Here is a 10,150-nt window from a genome sequence, read left to right on the forward strand (position 1 = left end):
GCATTGGTGAGCCCGAAGGACATTACCATGAACTCATAATGACTATAACGACTCCGGGAGGCCGTCTTCTGGACATCCTCTGATGGGTTTTGAGCATTCTAACACTCCTAAGGTGTACATGCAACCCTAGAAACCTTGGATCTATGTTTTCTCTAATATTCATGCAAATAAGAATTTTCCAAGGTTTACATCCTAACTAGCATGGCATGGGGTACTTGTAATATAAAAACTAGTAGAATGACATACCTTTCTTGTAGCTTGGATTCCTTAAGACCTTGTGAGCCTAGCACCCCAAATGTGATGCCTCAAATGTTTCACACAACACCTACAACTTTTGGAATAACTTGAGAGAAGAACACTTTGATCACAAAATCGGCTAGCCCTCCTTGTCTTGTAATAGTGGCCGATTTTGCTAGATATGGAGCTCTATATATAGTGTGCCACATGTAGGGTTACACCATGTAAACCCTAATGTGCATGGCTTTTCATTTCCTTCATGATCCATGGGTTATAACCTCCATGGAGCATCCATGGAGCATCCATGGAGCACCCAATGGGTCCTAGCCCAATTTAGTGAATCATGAACCATAAGCCCACTACATAAGAATGAATGATTTACAAATCAATCCCCATATATTTAATTAGTCTCCTTTTGATCAAAAAATTAATTCCAAATTAATTCTTGATCAATACTAATTAAATAATATGATTTCATATTAATATATTTGAACTTATAATATATTAACAAATCGTAAGTGTCCTTTTTCTCATTCTGTCTATCCAAATGTTGAGATGAAGATGCAACCCAAATGGACCATGCCAAGCCGGGTCAAGTACATACTAAATATAGTTATGGACTTAGACACCTTATCCAACAATCTCCCACTTGGATAAGTCTAATAACTATAGTTACAGGTATGACTTCAGGAATCGACCATCAATCGCAGCTCTTTCAAAGTCTCGCGAAACTGAGATGATGATGCGCCATTTAAGATAAGTAATCATATAATCCTCTGTTCTAGATATCAGCCGGACACATACATGGAACAATGTCGTACTTATTGTCTAGCAGTTTGTTTCCCGATTTCCGATTTGTTTGACATAAAACTAAACTGAACACATCAATTTGGTTCTGACCGGGCCCGATACATGGGTCAAAAACAAAATCATCGAGGGGCCCAAATATCGCTTCTAGTCCTCCAAGGACTAGAAGGAACAGGTAAACTTCGAATCATATGCTTGTACTAACCACTTGTTGAATCATACACAAAAGCACGTTTTATAACATCGAGTTACCAATGCGTTTTCGTACAATCAATGCACAACCAACTCGTAATCAACAACTCATATCTCTAGGTTTGAAGACTTATATGATATTACCATCTCACGATCACTCGAGATAAATTCCATGAAGTGATACAAGTGAGCGTGGGTTGAATCCAATACTCGAAACTTATGAGCACTAATGAATGTTGTAGCAACCATTTGCTATGTCTAGCACCTTAGACATCTACAAACCCAATTCATGACAGTCTTGATTCATATCTACTTCCAACATATGACTGACTGTGGAGAGTTTGAATAAAGAAATTATTCTGGAAGTCAAAACATGCAAAATTGAAACAATAGTAAATAATTGACACAAGATAGCAACACTTTACTTATAAATAAACAACAACTTTTATTTAATCATCAAATGTCAATTTACATTTTACAAGTTTCAAAAATAACTATCTAATCTGTAAAACTAATATCATCCTTCAGCTCGATGCGCCTCGCATGCTGCAAATGCTTAACCCTAGACAGTGCCTTCGTGAGGGGATCTGCTGGGTTCTCATTCGATGATACCCTCTTTACTACGAGGATTCCTTCTTCTATCTGATGTGTAATGAAATGATATTTTCTGTCGTTGTGTCTGGATCTGCCGTGATCTCTTGGTTCCTTAGCTAAGGCAACTGCACCCTCGTTGTCACAGAAAATATCCATAGGCTCCTTAATATCTGGTACAACTCCAAGGTCTCCAATGAAGTTCTTTAGCCATATTGCCTCCTTTACTGCTTCGCTTGCCGCTATATACTCTGATTCGCAAGTTTAATCAGCCACTGTTTCCTATTTGGAACTTTTCCAAGTGATTGCTCCTCCATTTAGGGTAAAGACCCAACCCAACTGAGAGCGGAAATTATCCCTATCAGTCTGGAAGCCAGCATCACTATACCCCACTACTCTCAAGTCATCACTCCCACCAAGGGTAAGGACCCAGTCCCTAGTCCTCCGTAGGTACTTGAGAATATTCTTCACCGCAGTCCAGTGAGCCTTGCCCGGATTCCCTTGATATATGCTGACCATGCTCAAAGCAAAGGCAACATCAGGGCGAGTACAAGTCATAGCATACATGATTAAGCCCACAACGGAAGCATATGGTATATGACTCATCTTAACTATCTCAGCCTCTGTACTCGGACTCTGAGTCTTACTCAGTTTGGCGTTGCTCTGGATTGGTAAGTCACCTTTCTTGGAATCCTGCATGCTGAACCTTTTCAGCACCTTATCCAAGTAGGTACTCTGACTAAGTCCAATTAGTTTCTTACTCCTTTCTCTCAATATTCTTATCCCTAGGATATAAGTAGCTTCTCCAAGGTCCTTCATAGCGAAACACTTCGCAAGCCAAGACTTAACTTCCTGTAGGGTTGGGATGTCATTTCCTATGAGTAGTATGTCATCCACATACAATACCAAAAAGCTAACTATACTCCCACTAGCCATAACATATACACAGGACTCATCTTCGCTCCTCGAAAAACCAAACTCTTTGACTTTCTCATCGAAACAAAGATTCCATCTGCGAGATGCCTGTTTCAAACCATAGATGGATTTCTCAAGCTTATACACTCTATTAGGGTGCTTTGCATCGACAAAACCCTCTGGCTGACTCATGTAAACATCCTCAGCCAACTCTCCATTAAGGAAAGCGGTTTTGACATCCATTTGCCATATTTCATAATCATGAAATGTAGCTATGGCTAGCAAAACCCTAATAGACTTAATCTTCGCTACTGGTGAGAAGGTCTCATCATAGTCAACTCCCGGAGTTTGAGTAAAGCCCTTCGCAACCAGTCGCGCTTTATAAGTGTGTACATTTCCATCCATGTCGGTCTTCTTCTTGAAGATCCATTTGCACCTGACCGTCTTACCACCCGGTACATTGTCAACCAAGTTCCAAACTTGATTGTCATACATGGAATGAATCTCGCTGTCCATGGCCTCTTTCCATTTGGCGGACTCAGGGCCTGCAAAGGCTTCCTTAAAGTTGTTAGGCTCATCCATATTTACCAGTGTCCTATCACTGATAAATTCATCACCTTCCGCAGTAATATGAAAACCATAGTAATGCTCAGGCGGATTCCTAACTCTTGTGGAACGCCTCAGAGGTACGAACTCATCAACAGGAGTTTCCTCCTCAAGTTGATTGTTAGGGTTTGAGGTTCCTTCACCGCTTGACTCTTGAAGTTCTTCAAGATCAATTTGCATCCCACTGTTTCCTTGGCTTATGAATTCTCTCTCACGAAAGACCCCTCTTCTTGCCAAAAGACCACATTCTCATTGGGTCTGTAGAAGAGATAACCAAAGGAATTCTGTGGGTAGCCGATGAAAATACATCGCTCACTTTGAGGTTTGAGCTTATCCTGAGTCTCACGTCTCACGAAAGCCTCGCAACCCCAAATCTTGATGTGGTCTAAATTGGGAACTTTCCCAGTCCACATCTCGTGAGGTGTTTTGGCAACCTTCTTGGTAGGGACTAGATTAAGGATATGGGCGGCAGTCTCTAAGGCATACCCCCAGAATGAGATTGGTAACGAAGCTCGACTCATCATGGAACGAACCATGTCCAACAAGGTTCGATTACACTTCTCAGCAACACCATTAAGATGTGGTGTTCTGGGAGGTGTCAATTGTGAGACAATCCCACATTCCTTAAGATAGTCAAGGAACTCTGTACTAAGATACTCACCATCTCGATCGGATCGAAGCATCTTAATGTTCCTGCCCAACTGATTCTCCACTTCTTGTTTAAACTCTTCGAATTTTTCAAAGGTTTCTGACTTATGCTTGATTAAGTAGACATAACCATATCTACTGTAATCATCAGTAAAAGTCACATAGAAGCGGTTAGCATCCCTTGTGGCGGTTCTGAAGGGTCCACACATATCTATGTGTATGAGGTCCAACAAACCCTCACCCCTAGCACAAGTACCAGTGAAGGATGACTTTGTCATTTTTCCAAGCAAACAAGACGCAACTATCATCTGACATTAAGTCAAATGACTCCAAGACTCCAGCCTTCTGGAGTTGGCCTATGCGCTTCTTGTTAACATGTCCAAGACGATAATGCCACAAGGATGATTTATCCAAACTAGTGGAAGAATCGATATGTAATACATTATTTCCTAAGTTGTCTACAACCGACACAGTTTCATATACACCATCACAAGGTAATGCTTTAAAATAAAGAACATTATTATAAAAAGCATTAATACCACTAACTTCATTATCAAATGAAAAAGTAAATCCTTGTTTGTACAAGCCATGAAAGGAAATAATATTTTTCGCCATTTCAGACAAGTAACAACACTTATTCAAATCTAACACTAACCCACTACTTAGAAACAAAGAATAAACTCCAATCTTGGTGACATGTGAAGCTTTCCTATTACCCATGATCAAGTTTATCTTTCCGTGTTCCACATCCTCACTTCTTCTTAGGCCCTTCAAATCAGAACATATATGAATACCACAACCTATATCAAGAACCCAAGAAGTAGAATGTTATGAGTTATTAGACAATATAGTGTAACATGGGTAGGTTTAACCTTCCCATCCTTAGCATCTTGCAGGTACTTGGGGCAGTTTCGTTTCCAGTGCCCCTTTTCCTAACAATAGAAGCATTGAGCTTCTTTTGGGTTGGAAGAAAGAGTGACAGAACCACCTTTGGTTCCACTTGAAGAGGAGCCATCAAGAGACTTTCCTTTGGTATCCTTCGAAGGGTTCTTCCTCTTCTTCCCTCTACTTTGCCCGATTGCCAGAATAGGGGCGGCGGTAGGAGTAGGAGTAGTAACAACCGATTTTCCCTTAAGACCAGTTTCAGCGGTCTTCAAGAGCCCTTGAAGTTTTCTCAGTGTGACCTCCTCCTTGTTCATATGATATGTCATTCGGAATTGATCATAACAAGTAGGTAAGGAGTGCAGTATGATATCAATAGCCAAGTCCTCGGTAAAGTTCACATTCAACTTGAGCAAACGATCCATAAACCTTTGCATTTTCTACACGTGGCCCGTGATGGGTTCACCATCCTTCATTCAGGTTGTTATCATGGAAGAGATGATTTCATACCTCTCTTGACAAGCACTTTGATGGTAGCGGTCCATCAAATCCATGTGCATCTCAAAAGGGTAAAAGTCCTCATAGGACTTTTGGAGTTCAGCTTTCATTGTGGCCAACATGATACATGCCACCTTGGTAGCATCTCTCTCATGTGCCCTAAAGTCAGCGATCTCCTCTGGAGTAGCAGTAGACTCATCAATTTCCTTCAGCTCCTTGTCGAGGACATATTCCTTGTCGAGGACATATAAGATCCAATAATTATAGTTTGAACCATCAAATATGACTCTCCCACAAAGGTTCATGAGGGAAAAGGAGCTGGTAGGGATTGAGCCAGAAGCGGCATTGTTGGAAGACATCTGAAAAGAAGAAAGACAAGTTTAGATTAGATATAGGATCCTTAATAAGACACCCAAATGTAATATTAAGGTTAGGACCCAACACAATACTTTATAACTTGGAAGAGGGATGCCGTAATGCAAGCTATAAAATATTTGAAGGTAGGTGAATGACGATTCACCAATTTCCACCATGAAAAACGAAATGAATTATTAGGTTTTAATTGGATTGAAACTCCTATATTCTTTTGAGATTCATTGAACTTTTCAATGACATGTTTAAATCTCGATTGTGCCCTCTCAAGTTTGTGACTGGGATGCCGAGGATCACAAACAAGTTGTGAATAACCATGCAAATTTACTTGGTACCCTTAGTCTTTATCACCTAATCGATGTGCTGGTTACCCACACGCGCTCCACCGATCTATGATAAATATTTAAGTCACCCTTTGCCACTCTTACTAGTCCATGTTAGTGTGCCGGTTACCCACACACGCTCCACCAACGACTTGGTAAGGTACAAAGTGTAATTTCATGGGTTAGCACCAATTTCACATTTTCCTAAAGTAACTAAGATTGGGAATTTATAAAGGTTTAGTTACTTTATTTATTTCATTATACTTTTAATGAGAATGATAGTCCTTGTCTTACCCGTTCGGCTAACGACCCTCCACCAGTCAAGGAAGTGGTGGGTGAGAATGGACACCCATTAAGCTGCCATTTTATAGGCAACAACCTTATACCCCCTTATAGACCGACTTCGTGAATGAGGCCTACTAACGGTAAGACTGACTTGCTCTTATACACACACACACACACACACACACACATATATATATATATATATATATATATATATATATATATATATAAACTTATAGTATTATAAAGTATAAGGGTTGAATTTTAACTTTTAAAACTCTAGGGTTTGGAATTAAAGTTTTCTAGAAGACGTTATAAATTCCAAAACTTGAGGACAAGTTTTGAAACTATTCAAAACCTTTCATGTTCATAACTTATGGGTTTAAAGGTTTATTAAAATGAAGACTCTTCATATTATGTAACCTATGGCTCTTTAATGATAATTTAAAGAAGTGACTTTTGGTAATCCATAACTTGAGGACAAATTATGGACTCCATCAATAGGCATCAAGATCAAGAATTACACTAACAAACAATTTGCAAATAATTCCTATGATCTTCTAAAACTCATAAGTATGAACATTCATATCAACAATTTCAAGAATCATATAAACACATATAAAACTTAAAATTTTTGATAATAACCATTGTAAATGGATTAGCATAATCATTACCAAATCAAAACAGGTTTTACAAGTCCAAAACAGTTTAGGGTAATGATTCTAGTCCATTTCCAGCAGCAAAACTCGAAATTCTGCACACAGGGGCTCCTACTCGTCGAGTGCAAGAACCTACTCGACGAGTAGGATGCATTTTGTCATGGACTCGTCGAGTCCCCCATGGACCCGACGAGTTCATTGTTCAGATTGCAGAATTCTCGACTTTTTCAAGTAGTTTGCATCAAATACAAAGAAAACAAGCCTAGGCTCTGATACCACTGATGGGTTTTGAGCATTCTAACACTCCTAAGGTGTACATGCAACCCTAGAAACCTTGGATCTATGTTTTCTCTAATATTCATGCAAATAAGAATTTTCCAAGGTTTATATCCTAACTAGCATGGCATGGGGTACTTGTAATATAAAAACCAGTAGAATGACATACCTTTCTTGTAGCTTGGATTCCTTAAGACCTTGTGAGCCTAGCACCCCAAATGTGATGCATCAAATGTTTCACACAACACCTACAACTCTTGGAATAACTTGAGAGAAGAACACTTTGATCACAAAATCGGCTAGCCCTCCTTGTCTTGTAATAGTGGCCTATTTTGCTAGCTATGGAGCTCTATATATAGTGTGCCACATGTAGGGTCACACCATGTAAACCCTAATGTGCATGGCTTTTCATTTCCTTCATGATCCATGGGTTATAACCTCCATGGAGCATCCATGGAGAACCCAATGGGTCCTAGCCCAATTTAGTGAATCATGAACCATAAGCCCATTACATAAGAATGAATGATTTACAAATCAATCCCCATATATTTAATTAGTCTCCTTTTGATCACAAAATTAATTCCAAATTAATTCTTGATCAATACTAATTAAATAATATGATTTCATATTAATATATTAGAACTTATAATATATTAACAAATCGTAAGTGTCCTTTTTCTCATTCTGTCTATCCAAATGTTGAGATGAAGATGCAACCTAAATGGACCATGCCAAGCCGGGTCAAGTATATACTAAATATAGTTATGGACTTAGACACCTTATCCAACATCCTCCTCTCTAACCCTCATCTGATGGTAACCCAAACACAAATTAATCTTGTAAAACCAAGACGCACCCTGAAGCTGATCAAATAAATCATCAATCCTTGGGAGTGGATAACTGTTCTTCACCGTTATCTTATTTAACTCCTGGTAGCCAGTAGACATCCGAAGAGACCCATCCTTCTTCTTCACAAACAGGATTGGTGCTCCGCATGGAGAACTTCTCGGTCGAATGAATCCCTTGTCTAACATCACATGCAACTGTGTAGACAACTCCTGCATCTCTGGAGGAGGTAACCAATACGGTGATTTGGCTATCGGAGTCGCACCAGGTACCAGGTCAATCCTAAACTCCATCTGCCTCTCCAGAGGCACTCCAGGTAGATCCTTCGGAAACACATTCGCGTACTCCCGTATAATCGACACATCATCCATGGTCGCCTTACCCTTATCCCGGGTATCCATATCATAGTCGAAAAATCCGGAACAACCCTGATGAAGATAGCGTCTGTCCCTAGACGCTAAAAATAGAATCGCACCACACTGAGCTCTCTTACCTGAACCACCAACTCTCCCCCACTTGGGGTCCGGATACGCACCAACTGATGCTCACAATCGATTAGCGCCCCATTGGGGATCAACCAGTCCATCCCTACGATAACCTTGTTCCAACACAAAGTAATGGGAACTAAATCAAACGGATACTACTCACTGAACATTTGAAGGAGACAACCCTGATGAACCCTCGATACCTCGACAGATCTATCATCTTTAATCTTGGCGTCTAAAGGACAATCCAACTCCCCCGGAGCTCCAGCAAACCTCTTGCTAAGCGCAACCGATACAATAGATCGGGTAGCCCCAAATCAAACAATACCAAGGCAGAAATACCGTTCAGAAGGAACGATCCTAAAATAAAACACACATAAATATAAGCAGGCAATTCAATATAAATAAAGAGATAAGGATAAGATACATACCCATCACCACATCAGGTGATGTGTGAGCCTCCTCGGTCGTCAGCGGAAAAGCCCTAGTCTTCCCCACAGGCGCATCCGATTTGCCCTGGCGTCCAACAGTGATCCTCAACGTTGCTGGAGTGGGTGCTACCACTAGTATCGCTGCAGCCAAACTCAGACAATGGGCCTTCTTGTGGCCCCTTTGATTGCAATGGAAGCAAATTAGATCACATACTCGGTGGTGGTGGTGGTAGCAGTACAATCACTATTAATATGACCCATCCGATCGCACTTGAAGCAGCCAAAACCACTAACCATGCACGCCCCCTCGTTCGTCTTGCCGCACTTGCCACAACGGCTTCGGCCCTGCTGGCCTCTCGGTCTCGAATCAAATACCTTGGGCCTCTTTCCCAAACTCCCTGCAACCTGAGCCTAATCCGACTTCCTCTTCCTTTCCATATCAGGATCAATCTCCCTCTCTCTCGCTCTCACAATCATATCCTCCAGTGTCTTGCAATTGGACCGGCTCAAAAATTGCCGAATATCACACCTCAACATCTCATGGTAACCTGCCTTCTTTATCTTCTCGTCCGCCACATATTGCGGAACCAACAACGCCCTCTCACGAAACATCACAGTGATCTCAGACACTGTCTCAATAGTCTGGCGAAGGTCATGGAACTCCCTTGCCAGCTGTTGCACCTCAATCATTGGTGCGAACTCAGCTCGAAATCTGGTCACAAAATCATCCCATGTCATCGAATCAACAACCTCATCACCAACAGAGCACCCAACCTCCTCCCACCAGTCTCGAGCTCTGTATTTTAGAAGACAGGTAGCAAGTCTGACCTTTTCCCCATCGGGACAACTACTAGTGCGGAAGGCGTTAGCGACATCTGCTAGCCAATGCCTGATCGCGATCGAGTCCTTCTCCCTGAAGTACTCAAGAGCCCAACATGCCTGAAACTCCCTGAAAGTCAACGAACGTGCCCCAATCAAAGCCACCTTCTCAGAACAGAAAGAGCCCAAACGCTCCTCCAACACCTCCATGATACCCTCCTTGATCGTACCACAAATCACAAGAGTCAGCTCAAGTATGTTGCGGGTAATCTCAGACG

This window comes from Lactuca virosa, chromosome 5 (genome assembly GCF_052849685.1).
Source record: "Lactuca virosa cultivar CGN04683 chromosome 5, Lactuca_virosa_CGN04683_v6, whole genome shotgun sequence".
NCBI classification, from domain to species: Eukaryota; Viridiplantae; Streptophyta; class Magnoliopsida; order Asterales; family Asteraceae; genus Lactuca; species Lactuca virosa.